Source organism: Nicotiana attenuata, unplaced genomic scaffold, assembly GCF_001879085.1.
Source record: "Nicotiana attenuata strain UT unplaced genomic scaffold, NIATTr2, whole genome shotgun sequence".
Lineage (NCBI taxonomy): Eukaryota > Viridiplantae > Streptophyta > Magnoliopsida > Solanales > Solanaceae > Nicotiana > Nicotiana attenuata.
The window spans coordinates 6,211-27,623 of record NW_017670629.1 but is presented as its reverse complement, the minus strand read 5'-3'; positions in this window follow the sequence as shown (position 1 = coordinate 27,623).

The following is a 21,413-nucleotide window of genomic DNA, read 5'->3' as shown; positions in this document are numbered from 1 at the left end:
ATAGAAGGACGGTCATGAATCAGTGTCAAAGATCGCATCAACAGTATCTGAGGCTTCTCTCTATGATCAACCTCGAATATTGTGGGGGCATTTCCCTCAGATATCGACTTTAGCAAAGAATGAAAATTCTTGATTGAATGGTCTTGATCGATAGGATTTATTGTAAGGGCCAAACGATCAAATGAACCATGCCCACATAGATTGTTCGAGCCTTAGCAAAAAGCATGTACACATGTATATCTATTATGCACAATAATAAAAATAAGTCATTTCCTTGTAGATAAATATCTTGTCCTTAAATTTTTGTTGAATTTCTCAAGGAATTTCCTTCATCCGACCCCCTAAAGGTATCGAGCCCAAGGACCACCTTAATTTGAGTTCGAACAATCACTCTCACTCAGAGAGTGCCATCCGAAAACAAAGTCGAACGGTCCGAGCTGTCAGAACTCGGGGGCACAAGACCTATTATGCAACACCTGAATTTTAATGGCTACGACCATCCCCACTCGGGGACTATTATCCTAGGCAAGCCCGGATAACTTAGGGTGACAAGCCCACTAGGCAGCACCCGAATTAAAAAGGCTACGGCTATATTAAAACTGCTCAGACACGTCCGAGGCCCGTAACAAAAACATCAAGGCCTTGAAATTTCTTAACCGGTTCTAAAGGCTACCCTCGACAATGTACAACCTAAAAAATTTATAAGTACGCTGGGGAAAACATTTTCCGGACACACCGAACCTCCACGATGCCTTAAGCAAAATAATGTTAAAGGCAAGGCTTGTTTGAACCTAGGAACATAACCTAACCATTTCGTGCTAAGGCATTTTAATCTTTGCAAACATAAGTCATAAAGCAAACGAAAAAACTCAGAAATTGCTGGAGGAAAAAAATGGCTTTATATACATGTAATTTTTTTTTTTTTTATAAAGGCCAGATGGCCTTGATAATAATTCTTCCAAAGGCCAAATGGACTTAACAAAAGGGTGATACAAAAAGCAAAAAACAAAAACATCTGAAAAGAGCCTAAGTGGCCTAGTTTTTGCCGAGGGCCGCATCATCACCTTCGGGGTCTCCTCCATCCTCGGACTCGCCCAAATCTTCAGAATCTTCATCATATTTGGGATAGGCCAAATTTTTGGCCTCAGATTCGAGCTCCTTGGCACTTTTAATCTCAGCCGATAAGTCGAAACCCCGAGCATGAATTTCCTCGAGGGCCTCCCTTCGAGATTGCCGCCTCGCGTGCTCAATGATATCATTTTCTTGAACCTCAGCCGCCTTGGCATCGACCTTATAAATGGTCACCATCTTATCGGCATGCATTAATCACCTCGGCCTCCGACTTGGCCATTTCAAGCTCGCCTGATTTTCTTGATCGGAGACGGCCAAACTCTAGTGGGATTGGAGCTCCTCAATCATTTTGTCTTGGACCAACGTCCTTTCCTTTACAGCTCGAAGCTGGCCCTCAGCCGATGCCAATTGTGCCCGGACAGTCTCCTTTTCCGAGGCCGAGCAGTCCATGTTGCTTTTCCATTCTTCGGCCTTGGACTTTACCGCATCCACCTCTGCCCGGAGCTGCTCGATCTGATCAAGCTTCTTTTGGACCTGCGGGTTTGGACCATTAGTACCGTGTCTGACTCATCGTCACTAACTTCAAATACTCTTCCTACCCTCTCGACCAGGTCAGCATGCTCCTTCCGAGCTACCTCTAGCTCAGCTCGGAGGCTCTTAGCCTCCCCTTCACTTTGCTTACTGAGAAGTTTGTAAGCATCTCTCTTCTTAGTGAGCCCTCGAATCTCAGCCTCATTCTGGCTTAGCTCTTCTCGATATCGGAGAAAAGTCACGTGATGAAGTACCGAGGCCTACAAATAGAGAGAAAGAAGTTATGATCATCTACAAATTAATCTAAGTACGAACTAGAAATCATCAAGAGGTATCTGAAGTTACCCGGTTTAACACCCGTTGAGCTTCATTGAACAGGCAAGGCACTTCCACCTCGTTAATCTTGGCTTGGTCCTCCTCGGTCACAATGCACCGAATGTAGCTGGCCACCCCTACGGGGGCAGAAAGGACCTGGGAATCCTCCGAAATCGAGATGATGATCGATCGCTTCCGGTCAGGATCCACGCTTGGAGCTGGGAATTGGTTGATTAATTTCGGGCTTGATGAATGCCCGCTTGTTCCCAAAGATGGACTCTTCCTCGGCACCTCTAAGTTAGCCAATCCGGTAACGTTCTCCGTGGCAGTAGAATCCACGTCATCTAAAAAGTCGCAGAAGGGGTCATCCGCTCCAAATGCCCCCTTGTTAAGGCGAGGTTTTAGTGCCTGAGCCTCGTTGATCATAGACTCAGTGAACAATGGCGACTTGGTGATGTCTATCACACCAAGTACATCCTTCGGGGCTCTACCCTCATCCTGAGAAGCCTCGACCACGACCTCCACATTGGCCTCGACCACGGCCTCCACATTGGCCTCGACCACGGCCTCCATATTGGCCTCAACCATGGCCTCCACATTGGCGCCGACCACGACCTCCTCGTCAGCCTACGTGGCTTGAGGCAAATCGGCCATACCTATCATTAACTCGGAGGCCCCTCATACCTCGAACCCTGGCAGCACGTGGGCCACAAGTTTAGAGGCTTCTTCTTCTTCTTCTGACTCGTCCCTCGGCCGGTGGAGTGAGTCAAAAAAGGGCGCTCGAGCGCTGGTGCTATCCTTAGATTTGCGCACCAGCCTTCTGTTTATTTTTTTTCTGAGTTCGGAGAACTCGAAGCCCATTTTCTCTTATTCTCCTAACCTTGTCTTGAAGAAGGGAACTCGGCAGGGCAATCCTCGTCACCAGATATAGGCCTCATTACGACATTTTGTAAAGACCTACAAAGGCAAACAAAACGAGTAAGAACTCAAGAAACACAAAAGAAACCCAAATGTTATTCACTCAGGAAAGGAAATTCACCGTGAGATTGGGTCTCCCACCGGCCCTTCGGGAGTTCGCGTCATGCGCGCTTAAAATATGGCTTTGGGGACACGAGGCCCCCGACCCACTCCTTGAGTCGAGGGACTACATTCGGCACCCCAGCAATAGCTGCACCACCACCAAAAACCGATAAGAATAAAGGAAAGAAGAGTATAATAAAATTTTGGAAAAAATTTTTTTTACATTTGTTTTATGTTCCATTTCTCGGAGAACGGCATGCACTCTGCTAGGATCAGGTCTGAGGGCCTCACTCTGACAAAACGGTCTAGCCAGCCTCGGTCCCGATCTTCATCGACGCTCGAGAATTGGGCTTTACTAGCCTGGCACGCGGGTTTGATCGGTCCCCCTGATAGAGTCGCGGATTGTATAGGCGCATAAGGTGGTCAACGGGGAATGGCAGCCGTCGATCTTGCTCACGAAGAATCGAAGAAGGACAACGATTCTCCGTAATAAAGGGTGGATCTGACCAAGGCACACCTCGTACCTTTTGGAGAAATGGATGATTACCGGGTCCAACGGGCCCATCGTAAAAGGATAATTGTAAACACTTAAGTATCCTTCGACGTGGGTAGTGATATCTTCATCGGGACTATGAACAACCACGTCTTTGTCGACCCAGTTGCAATCCTTTTTAACTGCGGGGAGAATTTCTTCAATGATCGAGCAGATGTGCCTTGAGACCTTCTCATCCTGGCCCGGTACGGGTGAAGGTTTTGCAACCTTAAAATCGTTAGACACCGAGCACCCACTAGGAATGAACGTGCTTAGAGGAGGTTTCGCCACTGATTCCTCGCTGGACGGCCGTGATGTAGAAGTAGTTTCTTTTTGGGGAACAGTTTTGAAGTCTTCGCCCTTTTCTTTTAAATGGAGGGTAAAAAAAAAGAAGAGGAAGTTAGAGAAGTACGCTTAATTATTTGGGGTGGAGGCAAACAAAATTCTTCACAAAGGATCTCAAGAAATCAGAATATAAATGCTAGAAAATGGAGAAATTTCAAAGAAACATGGGTAGAACATTTGGAAGTAAAGTTGGAATGGATAAGGAAAAGGGTATTTATAGTTTTTAAATAACGGTTCGAATCCAGAAGTGGCCGACCCGCAACTGACAATCATTTAATGCCATTAAGACGTGACTGACGAGACGTTTCACGCATTTTGTCATTTCTGAAGCGGAGTATCGAGGTGAGAATCGAAAGCTCATATCTTTTCTGGTCATTTACACTCCAAAAAATGAGGGGACTATCTGTTTATGGTCGAAATCGGGCTCGTCTACTACATGAAAGATCGGGCTCGTAACATGAGAGATTGAAGATCGACCCCAAGCCCCATCGAACCAGAACACACGGTCAGAATGTCCATCCTCGAAAATATTAGATCCATGATCCCGGAATCGACCCTGACCTCGAATGAGATCAAGGAAACATTATCAGTGTAACTGACAGAAGACCAAAATAACAGAAGGCTGAAATATCTGTGATCGATCGAGTATTACGACAAGAATCTCGGCATGTATCAATAAGGAATCGACAAATCAGCAAATCAGGAGATTTTTACCTTTTATAGAATTGTACCTAATGTAGAACTCCCCTACCTAATGTAAAAACATGGTAACAATCGTTCAGAAGCAATATACTGCTATTTTCTCTTTGAATTTCTTATTGAATTGTGTCTTGACACTAATCGAAATGCATTCTGTTCAAGGGTGGCTTACCACCCAAGGCTGTAACTTTTGAATTAGTGTGGTTTGAATTTACTTTATAATACTTTATTTCAATTTCAATCTAATTTTGCTTTGTATCAATTTAATCCACGTATCCTTAAAACCACTTAGAAATTGAATTGTTATCCGATTTTGAGGGTAAACAGTAGGTATACTATCATCAGTGACATATAAATGGGAATAGTTATGATAGCACAGAGTGAAATATTATTGTAATCCTATAGTATGGGTTGTGGTTATTGCACGACGCATAAAAAAAGGGCCGAACGGTGCACTAAGCTCCTGTTATACACGGGGTCCGTGGAAGGGCCAGACCACAAGGGGTCTATCGTACGCAACCTTACCCTGCATTTTTGCAAGAGATTGTTTCCACGGCTTGAACCCATGACCTCCTGGTCACATGACAACACCTATACCAGTTACGCCAAAGCTCCCTTTCAATTGCATGATGCATGAGAATAATAAAAAGGTTGGTCATATAAGTAGTTCTAAAGGACATTGTATGGTTACCAATGTGAAGGAGACTTCTTGGATTGTGCATTGTTGATATTCGGCTAGAACATATATATTTAGCATGATTTCACCTTATATCGTATTCTTAAGTATTGTGGTTCCCATGGTTAATGGTTTATTACGTGTTCTACATGTGTAGAAAGTGAGTTTGATGAAAGCGGAATGAAGAGTGATTCGGAGCAAGTTTGAGTGAAAGACACAAAGAATTGAAGTGTCTGGGGGGGGGGGACATTTGCTTGCTTGAGTCGCGAGCAGGCCTGGCCTCCGAGAGGTTCCTGTGATCATTTGAGACAGTAAAGTGGAGGGGTCGAGAGGCCATCGCTAGAACCTGCTAAAAAATACTAAAGGATGGACGTCTGCCTCCCCTTGCGGCGCGAGGACCTGCAGACAAGCATCCCCCAACTTCCCCGTTCGAGATTGGAATGGTTAAGGCTTCCCCATGCAAACTCTAGATCATATATAGACACAACACAAAATAACTTTTGAGGCGTTACACACTACTTTCGAGACAAGACCCATACAAAGAGCAAAGTCAATCCGAATTCGGCGATAAGTTCCTTCTTTGTTAATTTGAGTGCTCTTATGATTTTCCTAAAATCCTTGATTCTTTAGTTAAGTACTTAGATTATGTAAAGGCTGATAAGTAAAGAACACAAGATTTAACGTGGAAAATCACCCGACTCAAAAGGTACAAAAATCACGACTAACCCTATAGAATTTAACGCAAATCTACCAAAATTATTGAGCCCAAAAAACAAAATTTAGATTAGAAAACTTGCAATCTTAGACTCAAACCCAACCACAAACAATATCACGAATGTTACACACACATCCATTAGTTTCAATAGGCTTGAATTGGGGTGCGGTTTGTATTTATGATATTGTGTGATGTGATTTAAAGCCTCGACTAAGTTCGTATGATGTTTGAAAATGAATTGGTATGTTCGGATGGGGTCTCGGGGGCCTCGGGTGTGATTTAGATTGAAATCAGACTGAAATTCGGACTTATGTAAATGCTGGTGTGTTTAGTTCTAGTGCCACCGCACCTGTATGAATTTGGCTGTAGGTGCAGCTGGCAATGCCCAGATGTGGAGGTGAGTTGGGGATGTTGGATTGCGGATGCATGAGGGTATCCGCAGAAGGAGAGTTGCTTTTGCGAGGAGGAGGTCGCAGAAGCGGAATTAGGTGAGATGTGAGGTGGCTAGGTGTTTCCATAGAAGTGGACTCTTGTGCGCAGAAACAACATCCGCAGATGCGTTTTGTACACGCAGGAGCGTTGTCGTAGGTGCGTTCTGCAGGCCGCAAAAGCAGAGAGGCAGAGCTCAAGTGAGTTTCACAGGTGCAGAATTTTTACCGCAGATGTGGTTCTATAGAAGCGGATGAGGGATCGCAAGTGCGAAAGTTCTGGTAGTGTTAATTCCAAAGGGTTCCGAGTTTTTTTCATTTTTGGACTTTGGGAGCTCGGATTGAGGCAATTTTTGAAGGGGTTTTCACTAGATTTCAATATGTAAGTGATTTTTTATCACTTGTTTCCATATATTTTGAGTACCCATTGACCATTTCACCTATTTGTCATGAATCTAAGATGGAATTTGGGGATTTTTTACCCATGTATTGGAGAGTAAGATTTGAGGGACGATTTATAGTCGGAATTGGATGATTTTGGTATGGTTGAACTCGTTATCGAATGGGCCCATGGTTGACTTTTTGACTTTTGTTAAAGAACTAGCTTTATCGTATGTAATCGATTCCAATAGCTTGTATTGATTGTACTAAGTTGTTTGTGGACAGATTCGAGTTGTTCGGAGGCCGATTCGCGAGGCAAGGGCTTATTAGAGCATTGAGTTGCGCTTTTTAAGGTAAGTAACACTTTTAAACTTGGTATTGAGGGTAAGAATCCCTAGATCACATTTCGTATTACATTTTTGGTGTTGAGGCGACACACATGCTACGTGACGGGCGTATGGGCATGCACCGTGGTAAATGTGACTCGGTTGATTCTATGGTACAATGTAGTTATCTATACTTGTTTCTATCCACGAAATTCTTATGTGTTAGAGTAATTTACTTGTGATCCATGTTAGAATCATGCTTAGGTCGTATGTTTATTCAGTTGGGATCCACTTGGGTCATTTTTGCTGTTGAGTTATTTGCTTGAAATCTTGTATTTAGTCACATTCACCATTTGCATATCATATCTCACTCTCTGTTATTATTTATTGTTACATCATGTTATCATTGTTTCGGCTCATTGGCATGATTTGTGATCCCGAGAGATTGGAGAGATTGATGACTGAGGACCGGATTGTGAGTGATATTTATGGGATCAGGCTGCACGCCGCAAGAGATTTTATTGATTCATGATGGGATTGGGATGCACGCAGCGCCATGCCATGTTGACTTATATTAGGGCTTGCGAATGATTCGCCCTTCCGAAGTTTGACATACCAGTTGTGAGTGTAGATACCGTACAGTTCTGAGTGATTGAGTGTGCAGAGCGATTGATAGTGATGAGTAGGAGTGTGAGATAATGAAATGGAGTACTCTGAGAAGGTGAGTACATGAGTCTATCACTGTGATGCATTACATGTGACATGCATATTTGAAATGTAGATAAAAAGATGTAACAATCCTCATATTAGTTATACTTGGCATATTATCTCAGTGTTGGGCTTAAAATGTTAAACTTAAAAGCATGTCAACATTTTTGTACTATGTACGAATTGATTATGGGATTCCTTTGAGTTATTACTTTCTTTTACCTGTTATAACTATAATGTTATTATCTGGATTTGGACTTTACCTTTCTGAGTTGTTCACTGCTTTTAGCCCAAGGTTAGTCCCGTGAGTACATTTGGTCGGTTGTACTCATACTACACTCTGCACTTCGTGTGCAGATCCAGGTACATCTGGACCGGATAGTTGCTAGACTTGGAGTAGTACCTGCTTGGAGACTATTGAGGTAGCTGCTATGGCGTCCGCAAACCTCAACTCTCCTTCTTTTCAGTTTTATTTAACAATGTTCTATCTTTCCAGACAGTTGTATAAGAAGTTTTGACTGTGTCATTAGTAGCTCATGTACTTAGTGACACCCGGATTTTGGGAGATTTTGTAGTTGAGTCGCAGTTGTTCTTATTGGCTATCTATGAGATTTTTTTATTGTTAAACTTATTACATCATGTTTTTAATTTAAAATACGTAGTTAATTTGTAATTGTCAGTTTGTCTAGTACTGTGATAGGTGCCATCACGACATGTTGAGATTTGGATCATGACAAGAGATCTTAGGTTCACGATACAACAAATGTTTCACATAATTAAGTAATCAAAGCATACAACTCAATAGCCTAATACAATGAACTAGGACTCGACTCAAAGATAACTAAGACACCGTAAGATCCGACTCCTCCAGTGCTCTTCTTCACCCTCATAATGATAATGCTTACACATTGAAAGCTTCAAGATTAGTGTTCCTTGCATCGTTCTTGTTCGCCAAATACTACTCTCTCAATAGTAGAACAACCACTTATTTCACACGTTAGTAATTATGCGGCTACGGCAACAAAATTATTAGGAGTCCTATTTTAGGTAAGAATCCTAGACGTGTAAATCTCTTAATTAGCGCCAACTGCCAATGAGATTTCTTCATAATCTTCCAGAATATTTTCCCATATCTCAAGCAATTAAAGAAGAGATATTACGATATTTTTTTCTAGAAAATTGCAGTAATAATTGTTACCGCATGAGTTTATTGCACCGCAGAGGAGTGGGAGCACTGGGTAAGAAAGGACCTGGTTCTTGACATATTTACATGGCACATATTTGTTAATCACCAAAATATATAAGACTTAACAATTTTCTCCTTTTTTATAAAAAACAAAGTGCCTATTGACCCATATGAATTCCTTATTGTTTAGGCTATTTTATGTACAAATATGCATAGGACACACACAAGTAAGAGTTATCACAAAAATAACAAAGTAGCCATTTGAACTTAAGAAATAACAGTCACAATCATCTTTCCCCTTTTGGGATGCTTACAGATGCAAAAGACAGTGTTAGCGCCAAGCTGATGGCGAGTTAGGCCTCGAATACCAGCACAAAGAAGGCAAAACTATCAAACTATCGTTCTAATGATATTATCTATCTCAGAATAAAAAAACAAGCAGCATATTATAGGGAAGTGCCAATTATAGCCGAAAAGGCCCAAGTCAAAACCATAATAAAATCTAAAATTATCTTTAGTGCCACTGCACAGCCACAAACAAAGGAACTGAACAAAAGACGCATGACTAGACACATGAAGCTAGGACTTAGTAGTAAGGCATGGGGCTGAGGACCAAGGTCAAGTGTGTAAGGTGGAAGGAGTAAAGGCTTTAAGCAACAAGTTCATCTACTGGCCGTGTGCCTCTCCATCCTTCCGCATCTCCTCCCTAACCTCCTTAGCTTCTTTTCGGATCATCGTAGTCCTCCCTAAGCTTCTTATTTTCCTAATTAAGAGTCAACTCCAGGTGCTTGGACAGTTCTCCAGCCCTACTACTTCTAGGAAGAATGGAAACACCACCATCATATCTTGATTTGAGCTTAGTGTACCCACATTTTTTGAGAGTAATAGCATCCAGTACATCAGTTTGATTCCAATACCTACGTTTTGGAAGCATAATACTCAACTTGTCAAAAACCTCAGTCAGAAAGAAGACCTATGGTAGGGCATGAGTTGCTTTGCTAGTGGCAGCAACTCGAGCCATATGCTTGATTATCAGATCAGGCAGGTTCACTAGCTTTCCTACATCTATCAGTTCCATCATAGCCATGTCAAGTAAAGTAGCTTCATTCATTCGCTTCGACCTCTGAAGAAAGCATGAATTCACTAAGTGAATCAACTATCTCTTAAATGGAGTCATGTCTACCTTATACGCCTTTTTTTGTGTGTCAATCTCCACTTGTTGTGCAAACTTCATTGTCACCCTCACTTCAGTATCAATAACATCATCAATTGTTAGCAGTTTTTCTTCATGTAGTTATGAAAACCCCTCGAGGGAACATCTATTAACATTCCTATAACTCTTCATCTTTAAACTGCAATTCAATTCCACCTACTGAACCCTTTACTATCTCACTCATACTCAATGTTTGTTGTTGCTCCCAAACGCACACGCACGTATACGTGGTCGACAAGTAATATAATGATAAGTTGAGTGTCGAACCCACAGAGACTTGTGTAAACTACTCACTAAATCGCTAAAATTGTTATTCAATCCAGCTAAAACCAAAGTCCGAAAATATGATTATACTATACTACGGTTCTAAATAATAACTAAATTATCAAATAACAAGTTGATTGTTGTGTATTCAGTAGAGACAAGTATTCCAGGGTTGTGATCGATTCACCAATCGTATTGTGTTCTAATTATCTCTCCCTTTCATATAATTCACTCATGGTTGCTAATTAATCGATAAATGCTCTCATAGCCTTCTCCCGAAGTACTACTCACCTGTTCTCAATAGATTAACGCCTATATTCCTATGAAATAAATCTATTAAGAACGCATTAAGATCACGATATTTAATTAAGTATGGTGACTAGGTATATTCCTATCCTAACCACAAATCCGCTCCCCCTAAGGATTAAGATCATGCTCTCTTCAATTCTTCTCTAATCTAAACACGACTTTCCCAAGCATAGCATAGATAGTAAATAGAACCTAACTGCTGGCCAGACAATTAAGCAATTAAACACAGAATTGAAGAAACAACCATATGTTGGTGAATTATAATCAAGGTTAAGTTAATATCAAACAACAATATTCATGGCTAAATCACAACCCCAGAACAATGGGTGTTTAGCCACTCATAATGTAATCAAACAATTGCATAAGTTTTGATTAATTGAAAATACTGGAAAAGATGAATAATTCCGAGTTGTTCTTGCTCCTCAAAGTTTCTTGCGTGTATCTTTGCTCCCAAGTGCGTCTCTCCCTTCAAAATAGGTTTTAGGATGGCTTTTATACGTGTTGGATAGGTTTAGGGCCGACTAAATCGAGTCCCGGGCAAACTAGGACGAAATTTCACGTAACCGGCGCCCAGCCCGGCGCCAGGCGCCCTCCATAGCGCCCAAAAATATTTCATACTGTTTTCTGCGCCACAGGTGGCGCCAGGCGCTGCCTGTGGCGCCCAACTAGCTTCTTTTTCGATTTTGTCCGTTTTAGCTTCAATTCTTGCACGTTTTGCCCCCACTTGCTCCCGAATCATTCCTACACGTAAAAATACTTCAAATTAATATAATTCATAGCATTTGACATCCCAAATTCACGAAACAAGAATAAAATATGAGGCGTTATACATAAAAATATATATACTTTAAGCCAAACATCAACACCCCACACATAGACTCTTGCTCGTCCTCGAGCAATTGGACAATCTAATGAACCCCCAACTACGTACAAAGTTCAATCATAGTGAAACACCTTAACTTTTAACCACACACTATACCCTTGACCATGATCAATACCGGCACACAAGCATGAACACACAAAAATTCACATTCTTCCCGTTTAAGCATACCCAAGTATAATATTTCAATTCAATAAAATCCAACAACCTATTTGTCACCACCCAACCTCAACAATCGACTTGCAACCACTAAGCACCATCAATTCATGCACTTACCTAACAAGAAAGTTTACAACATTACCAATCCTTCATGAGATCATGTGCCCTTACCAACAATAAAAGAGTGAGTATAAATTGGTGCACACATTCAAATATACTTTTGAATATAGATTAAGGACATCACACAATTGAACAAAATTTATTCAGTCTCACAAAGAATTCATATGCATCCCGTGGTCGTACCATAAGCTTGCCCGTAGTGGATATCTCTACTAATTTAAGTTAGCCAAATCTAGGATCAATTAGGACTTTTAAGGTTGTAATGTAGGCTAAGGGATGGGTAGGATACATTTAGGAATAGTGGCTAACCCTCATAAGCACTTTAATACACTACATTTACAATTCAAGCACATACTCTTCTTCAACCAAACTTGCCATATACAACATATCCCTCTTTTCAATTAAGCACTTCTCTATTTTTCACTAGCACAAATCAATGAGAATTAGAGGTGTTTATTTTCCTACATACTTTCACTATCATTTTTTTTCTTTTCTTTCAATTTTTCTTTTCCTTTCTCTCTTCTTTTCTTTTTTCACACGCTCCATACATTAAAGTTCATTGGCTAGTGTCTTTTGATTTCAACTTTAGTGCACCAACGGGCCCCTCCATGGTTCCAATCAAAAGCTACTCCCCAATATCTAACCTTACTTCTTTTAGCGATTAAGTGCCTTAGGAGGTAAAGGTTCAATCAATATCAAATTAAGAAAAAAATAGGGGTATGGCTTGTAATGTGGGTGCCAAAAGAAAGGTCTATAGGCTCAAAGGGGCTAGCAACGGAAAATTTTATTTTTATGTGACAAGCACATCCATGATCAAGAAGAAAATGCCTACGTCATCTCCTAGATTAGCACAACTTACAATTTCGCTTCAATTAACACACGGGGCAAGTTCTAGACTACACAGGATGACATAGAAAATCACACATCCTCACACACACGATGCACATGACTCAATCAAGACGGTTCTGTTCAACTCTCAAGTCAAGCAAGTACAATTAAATGAGAAAATTAAGCAACCTTGCACTATGTAGCCTACAAGTCAAAAAGCTGAGAAAATGCGTCACAAAATAGGCTATTTACTTTACTTAGGCTTCACGATTCAAACCAAATACACGGGAAAACAGAATGTATGTCATAGCCTAATGTGCTAGCATCAACCATGTCAATGAGTATCTCAAAACGACTCGGTTTCTTCCTAAACTACTCCTAAAAAGAAATTAAAGTGCCCGGTTCGAGCTACATCCTTGGAAAAGAACCGGTGCCTAAAGAAAAACCAAGTAATTCTACCTAGCTATTCTAAAACAAATAAAAAAAAACAAAAATCTTTTTGGTATTTTTAAATTGGACTTTTATCCCTCAAGAAAATTGTCCAAAAGATCCATCGTCGGAAAAAGTCCGAGCTTTTTCAAATTTTTTTTCCTTTTTGTATTTTTATGCTTTTTTTTTCTTCTAATTAAGCAACTAATACTAAACTAGACTAACTACTCTAGCACTACTAAAAGAAATAAAACAAAATAGTTAATACGAAATATACAACTATAACAAAGGTAGTATTCCTCCCACCCCACACTTGAACTATGCATAGCCCTCGATGCATGTAACAATAAAAAACGGAGTAGGGTGAAAAGAAAAACTCCCTGTCAATCAGAATTTACTCCCCCAGCAGTGCTAGGGCCATCATCATCCGGTCTGAAAGGCACTAAAGTCATGGGCCCTGTAGCACCATTGCCATCCTCCTCCTCAGTATCTGAGCCTTTGGCAGAGTTGATATCCTCGGACGAGTGAACGGGGCTGCCAGATGCAATCCCCAACATCTCCTTTGACGCGCTGGACAAGTCATCGCGCAAATGCGTGCACTCCGCGTCTGTAATGCCAACCCTGCTCATGAGTAGGTTCAACGAGTTATAAATGTACATGTTGAAGTTTTCCTCTCGCTCCATCCGAGCAGCGGGGGTGAGTTTGGACGTTGTCTCCACCACAGATGTGATGTCCATAAGCCCAGCTGGAGCCTCCACCACCTCATCATGTCCGGGTTACTTCGGGACCTCTCGAGATAGCATATACTGAGTAAGTAGATTGCCAAAGAAGAACCGCCGAGTGTGTCGTCCAAACCTCGTGCGCTCCATCTCATTAAGCATGATCTCAGCTACATTAATTGGTCGGCCGGTCATCAAGGAGAAGATGAGACACAGTCGAGCTCGAGTGTAGTCACTGTTGTGCTCACCCGGCATTAGTCTCGCCTGCACAAAGTTCTGCCACACTTTGGCAGCATTGTTGAAGTCTGAGCGAACCATAGAGAGGTGTTTGGTGGTGCCCTGCTTCCGTATCCACGCAGTATTGGAATCTACGCCACAAAGAGTGTGACGTATGAGCATATATTTTGGCCTTTCGATCAAGCTTTGGAGTCTCCTTGGGTCGTCATTCTCAACCCCCAAATAGTCACACAAATACTCCCTGCCCAGCGGCACATCTTTTCCTCTTACACGTGCAGTGCACAGCCTGTAATTCCAGTTAGCATACAACTCCCGAACCATGCTCAGGTTGGCATGCCCCGGGCATTCCAAGAACTTGTCCATCTTTAGAGATCGCAGCCTGTCAAGTATCTCTGGGAATTTCCTCCCTAAGGCTTCGGTGTTAATCCCCATCTCAGAAATATACCGACCAGAAGACACGAAGTCCCTGTGCCATGCAATAGCCTCATCATCGACCAAATCCAAACGAGGCCTCCTCGTTGGCATGGGCTGATATCCTTCGGTGACCTGCTTGCCTTTGGGCTGCCTTGAAGAGCTTTCACCTTACTTGCGCTCTTTGGGCACAGGAGAAGTGGTGGAGGACCTTCCAATGCCTTTGCCTTTGCTAGCGCTATCACGAGCCATAGTATCCTGCAACACAATGAAACATGAATGTGAGAATGGTTCAAGAAATATGCCTAAGGTTATCGTGCAAGTCATGGAATGACCCCATACTTAAAACCGAAGGCACAATGTACATTATGTCAAAATTGTTCATCCACCATGTACAAGTGTTGCACCTTAGAGCTATGGGTACTCAAGACTTCCCCATGCTACACAATAACGGTTGATCACGGCAACGCGAATTCACAATAAGGTAAGCAAACGGCACATGGCTTGCACCTTTCACAACTACTAGACTATACCAAATTAGGTTAACTTACAAGATTCTACTCATACAACATAGACGTTCAATGGTGTAAGAACATGTTCTTCATCAAAGCCACATCCCCTAGCATGTAAAAGTATCCCTACACACCCCACACTTAGCCCGGATGCATACACAATTTCATCCGGTTACTCAGACTTCACCGGGCACCAAAAATCCTCTTTCAAGCATTTAAACAAACTCAATGTGGGAATGAAGTGTGTTCTTATAATTCAACAATGGTGGAACATGGTGGCCCTCCCAATTTTCAACGAAGTAGAGGGAATTCTAGTTTTCAACTCCGTATACACATCAAACACACAATTTTCGACCAAAACACATAACCTACCATAAAAATTTCATAAGAATTACATGGGGAAAACTATGGGGAATTAGGGCTCTTGGGAATGGAATTATGTTTATCTACTAGTTAAAACACATAAGAAATAGAGGAGAAGAAGAAGAACATACCTGGCGAAAGGGTGCAAGAGAGAAAGAAAAATTGAGGGAAATTTTCATGAGGTTTGGGAGAGGAAGCGGGCAGAAGCAGGCGTTTTTTTTTCGTGTTTTAATTTCGCTGCTTCAGCCTTTGAATGTTTGGGTTGTTTGAGTTTGGGTGGGTTTGGGAAAGAATATGGGTGTTAGCATTAGTGTAAATGGGTATTTGGGTTGGGTTAAATGGGTATGGGTTTAGACTCCAATAAAAACGAAATAAAAATAAAAAAAATTAGAAAACTTACCTGGCAGCCCCCAGCTTGGCGCCTGGCGCTCTGCTTGGCGCTGGGTTCTTGGAACCTACTGTTTTTGGCGCCCCAGGCAGCGCTGGGCGCTGGCCTGGGTGCTGTTCACGTAATTTTTTTTTTTAAATAAACATCCCGATCCCCCGAGACTTATACATACCCAATTTACACGTCCTTCACCATTACATCTAAAATTTCTACAGCTATAAAGAAAATGCAATACTCCACCTATTATAAAAGAAAAATTAAGAAGTTAAGCTAGGAAAGAAATAAAAATTGGGTTGCCTCCCAACAAACGCCTGATTTAACGTCGCGACACGACGCAGAGTCTCGCTTTTTCATCAGCGAGTACAACCTTGGTCTTCTCACGATTAATCATTCCTCCCCAATAATGCTTGACTCTATGACCATTCACCAAGAATTTCCTCTCACCATTTAAAGCTCGCAGCTCGATTGAACCATAAGGCGTGACTCTCACCACCTCAAACGGACCTGACCATCTCGACTTTAGCTTTCTAGGGAACAGCCGTAGCCTAGAATTGAATAATAATACCTGTTGGCCTGGCTCGAAGTGATGCGGCTTGATATGCTTGTCATGCCATCTTTTTGTCTTTTCTTTATATAGTTTAGCATTTTCTTAAGAGTGCAGCCCGAACTCATCTAACTCATTCAACTGCATAAGTCTTTTCTCGCCTGCAGCTTCAAGGTCCATGTTCAGCTTTTTAATGGCCCAGTATGCCTTGTGTTCCAGTTCAACGGGCAAGTGACATGCTTTCCCATAAACCATCTTGTAAGGGGATGCTCCAATTGGCGTTTTATATGCAGTTCTATACGCCCATAAGGCATCATCTAACTTTGCAGCCCAATCCTTCCTATTTACACTCACCGTCTTCTCTAATATTGCTTGATTTCTCAGTTTGACACCTCAGCTTGCCCACTTGTCTGAGGATGATATGCTATAGCAACTCTGTGGCGAACTCCATATTTAGCTAGAAGGTTATTCAACAATCGATTGCAAAAATGAGTCCCTTCATCACTGATTAAAGCACGTGGAGTCCAAAATCTAGAGAATATGTTCTTTTTCACAAAAGCAGCTACCACCATGGCATCATTCGTTGGCAAAGCAATTGCTTCCACCCATTTTAACACGTAGTCAACTGCTAGCAATATGTATTTGTTTCCTATGGACGGTGGAAATGGCCCCATAAAATCTATTCCCCACACATCAAAAAGCTCAACTTCTAGAATGCTATTTAAAGGCATCTCATGCCTCCTTGTGATTGTTCCCGTTCTCTGACATTGGTCACACTTCTTAACGAATGCATGGGCATCCTTGAATAAAGTTGGCCAAAAGAGACCGGATTGTAGCACCTTTGCAGGTGTTCTATCTCCTCCATGATGGCCCCCATAAGGTGATGCGTGACAATCATACAACACTAATTCCACCTCTTTTTCAGGAATGCATCTCCTCATTAACTGATCAGAACATTGCTTGAACAAATAGGGCTCATCCCAATAATAGAAGTTCACATCATGTAAAAACCGCTTTCTAGCTTCAGATTGGATTTCGGGAGGAAGTACCCCACTCACAAGATAATTCACATAGTCTGCGTACCATGGGGGAGGGTCTTGGGTTATAGCAAAAAGTTGCTCATCAGGAAATACTTCTTTAATTTGGCCACCCTCCTCCACGTGATCGTGATTTTCCAACCTTGATAGATGGTCAGCTACTTGGTTCTCTGTCCCCTTCCGATCTCGTATTTCTACATCAAATTCTTGCAGCAATAAAACCCAGCGCATCAATCTAGCCTTAGATTCTTTTGTTGTAAACAAATACCTGATTGCTGCATGATCCGTATGGACTATGACTTTCGTTCCCACCAAGTATGCCCGGAATTTCTCAAAGGCCCACACAACAGCTAGCAACTCCTTCTCAGTGGTGGTATAATTCAGCTGTGCATCATCAAGAGTCTTACTCGCATAGTAGATGGAATAAAACACCTTGTCCTTCCTCTGGCCTAGCACTGCCCCAATAGCAAGGTCACTCGCATCACACATAAGTTCAAATGGTAAAGACCAATCAGGTGCCACAATAATGGGAGCAGTACCAACTTCTTTTTAAGTTCCTCAAATGCGTTGAGGCAGGCATCATCAAAATTGAAAGTTACATCTTTTTCAAGCAGCCTGCACAAAGGAGTAGCAATTTTTGAAAAATCTTTAATAAAGCGCTGATAGAAACCCGCGTGTCCCAAGAAACTCCGGACACCCTTCACTGAGATAGGTGGAGGTAATTTTGCAACTACCTCCACCTTCGCTTTATCAACTTCAATGCCGCTTCTAGATACTCTGTGACCCAACACGATGCCTTCTTGTACCATAAAATGGCACTTTTCCCAATTTAGTACCAGATTTGTTTCTTCACAACGGGCTAGCACCTTGCTTAAATTCCTCAAGCAATCATCATAAGAAGACCCAAAAACTGAAAAATCATCCATAAGCACTTCCACAAATTTTTCCACCATGTCCGTGAAAATAGCCATCATACACCTCTGGAAAGTGGCTGGTGCAAAGACCAAACGGCATTCGCTTGAAGGCAAAAGTGCCATAAGGACAAGTAAAAGTAGTCTTCTCCTGATCCTCTGGGCATATGACAATCTGATTGTATCCTGAATAACCATCAAGGAAGCAGTAATATTCATGCCCGGCTAACCTGTCTAGCATTTGGTCGATGAATGGGAGTGGGAAGTGATCCTTGCGAGTTGCCTTATTGAGCCTTCTATAATCAATGCAGACTCTCCATCCCGTAACAGTGCGAGTGGGGATTAGCTCATTCTTCTCGTTCTCAACTACAGTCATTCCTCCGTTTTTGGGCACACATTGAACCAGGCTTACCCAGTTGCTATCAGAAATAGGAAAAATGATACCTGCATCGAGCAACTTGATTACTTCCTTTTTCACCACCTCTTTCATAATGGGATTTAATCTCCTTTGCTGCTCTACACTGGGGCGGTGTCCATCCTCTAAAAAGATTTTATGCATGCAAAATGATGGACTAATACCCTTGATGTCAGCTATTGTCCACCCAATGGCCTTTTTATGCTCGTGGAGAACTCTGAGCAATTTTTCTTCTTGAGTGCTGGTCAAGCTGGACGAAATAATCACGGGCAGTGTCTCTGAGTTCCCCAAATAAGCATAGCGCAGATGTGCTGGAAGTGGCTTGAGTTCTAGCTTTGGAGCTACTTCAATAGATGGCCTGGGGAGGGTCAGAGTGACAGGCCTGTCCAACTCTTCAAATTTTCTAACACCATGTACATAACTGCAGGACATATCCAGCACTTGCTCAATTTCTCCTAACCTTTCATCTGCACTATCTTCTACGTCCCTAATCAATACTCGTTCAACAGGATCTTCAGGGCTCATATAGGGTACTAACGATGTGGCCTCACTTTCCACCACAGAGATCATGGATAACTCTTCGTAATGGGCTGGTAACTTGAGTGCTCTATACACATTGAATACCTCCACTCGATCACCCACTCTCATTGTCATCTTTCCTTCGCAGACATCAATAATAGCTCGGCCCGTGGCTAAGAATGGACGCCCCAAAATAAATGGGACTTCCTGATCAGGCTCGTAAAATATGAAAGACCCCACTTGAACTAGCACATCTTCAATCACTCCCTCAGGATGAGCAAGGGAGCGATCAGCTAACTGTAAGATAACTGTTGTTGGGTGTGGTTCACCCAACCCCAACTGTCTGAATATAGATAGCGGCATCAAATTGATGCTTGCTCCAAGGTCACATAAAGCTCGCCCAACAGCATGTTTACCAATCGAGATTTGGATAGTAAAACTACCTGGATCCTTCAATTTCTGGGGTAACTTGCCTTGAATTCTGGAACTGCACTCCTCAGTGAGTGCCACAGTCTCGAACTCGGTCAGCTTTCTTTTATTCGCTACAATGTCATTGATGTACTTTGCATATTTGGGTACTTTTTGTAAGATGTCAACCAATGGAATATTAATTTGTACCTGCTTCAAGATATCAAGAAACTTTTTATATGCGGCATTATCTCTTAATTTCTGCAGTCTTTGAGGGAATGGAGGTGGTGGCCTTGCAACCAATTGTGGGGGTTGCTCAGCCACCGCCTCTCCAGTTGGCTTCTCTTGCTCCTTAGCTTTCTCTGATGTTGATTCAATAGTGGTTGGCTTCTCATTAAAAGTCACCTGTTTCCTCTTTTTAGACAGAACTTCCTCTAGTTATCTCCTATTCCTCAACGACACGGCATTAAGGGCCGCCCTAGGATTTGCTTCAGTGTCACTTGGAAGAGCTCCAGCTGGTCTAGTGTTTTGAGCACTAGCAAGCTGTCCCATTTGACGCTCCAAATTTCTCACTGTTGTGGTGAGGGCTTGCTGTTCAGCCATCATTTTTTTAAACATGTGTTCAAGGTGACTTGTAGGACTTGCTTGTTGTTCAACCTGAGGTGGTCTATACTGCTGTTGAGGTGCTTGAGGCTTGTATTGATTCTGAGTGCCCTGGTTTCCACCCCAAGAGAAGTTTGGGTGGTTCCTCCAGTTGGGATTGTAAGTGTTCCCATATTGATTTGTTTGGCCCCTATTTGAATTACCCACAAAGCAGACAGACTCTGGGTTTGCGGGGCATATGTCGCTCGTGTGCCCCTCTCCACATATTTCACAAAAAGCTTGAACCTGTTGTACCGGTTGTACTTGTTGCTTGTTGATACTCAAGTTCATCTGATTAACTTGATTGGTCAGTGTAGCAATCTGTGCTGATAATGCTGAGACGACATCTAACTCAACAACCCCTGCAGACTTTTGCACTGTGTGTCTGCCGATCTCTCCTTGCCAATCCGGATTGCTCTTGGAGAATTTGTTCAATAATTCATATATCTCGTCAAAGCTTTTCTCCAACACTTGACCCCCAGCTGCAGCATCTACCACGATCTTTGTTTCAGAATGTAGCCCTTCTATGAAAGTGTGAGCTAACACTTCATTCGTCTGATTGTGATGAGGACAGTCTCTGAGTAGCCCCTTGAACCTTTCCCAAGCCGAGTATAAAGATTCTCCCGCTTTCTGTTTGAAGGCAACTATCTCACTTCTGATCTTTGCACTTTTGCCTGAAGGGAAGAACCTTGCTAGAAATTTTCTCCCCAAATCATTCCATGTTGTAATGGAATTAGCTGGTTCTGCCTTTAGCCATCGCTTAGCCTCGTCCAACAGAGAGAATGGAAAAAGTGTGAGCCTCACATAATCTGGAGTGACCCCGGTAGTGATATAAGTATCACTAATCTACAAGAAGTTCAGAATATGCTGCTGTGGATCCTCGTGTGGAAGACCCATAAATTGCCCGTTTGCATGAAGCAGCTGGATCATGCTCTGTTTCAGCTCAAAGTGCCCAGTGATCCTGGGCTTCACTATACTGGAGGTGACATTAGCAATGCTGGGCATCGCCACATCCTGAACAGCCATGGGTTGCTCCTCTGCCACGTCCACGGGAAATTGAACAAGTGCCTGAATATTATTCGTGTCTCTTGCTTCCCTCAACCTCCTGGGAAATGTTCTCTCAGGTTCGGGATCAAAGCCTTGAAGTCGGTCCTGGCTTCTGACCCTACGCA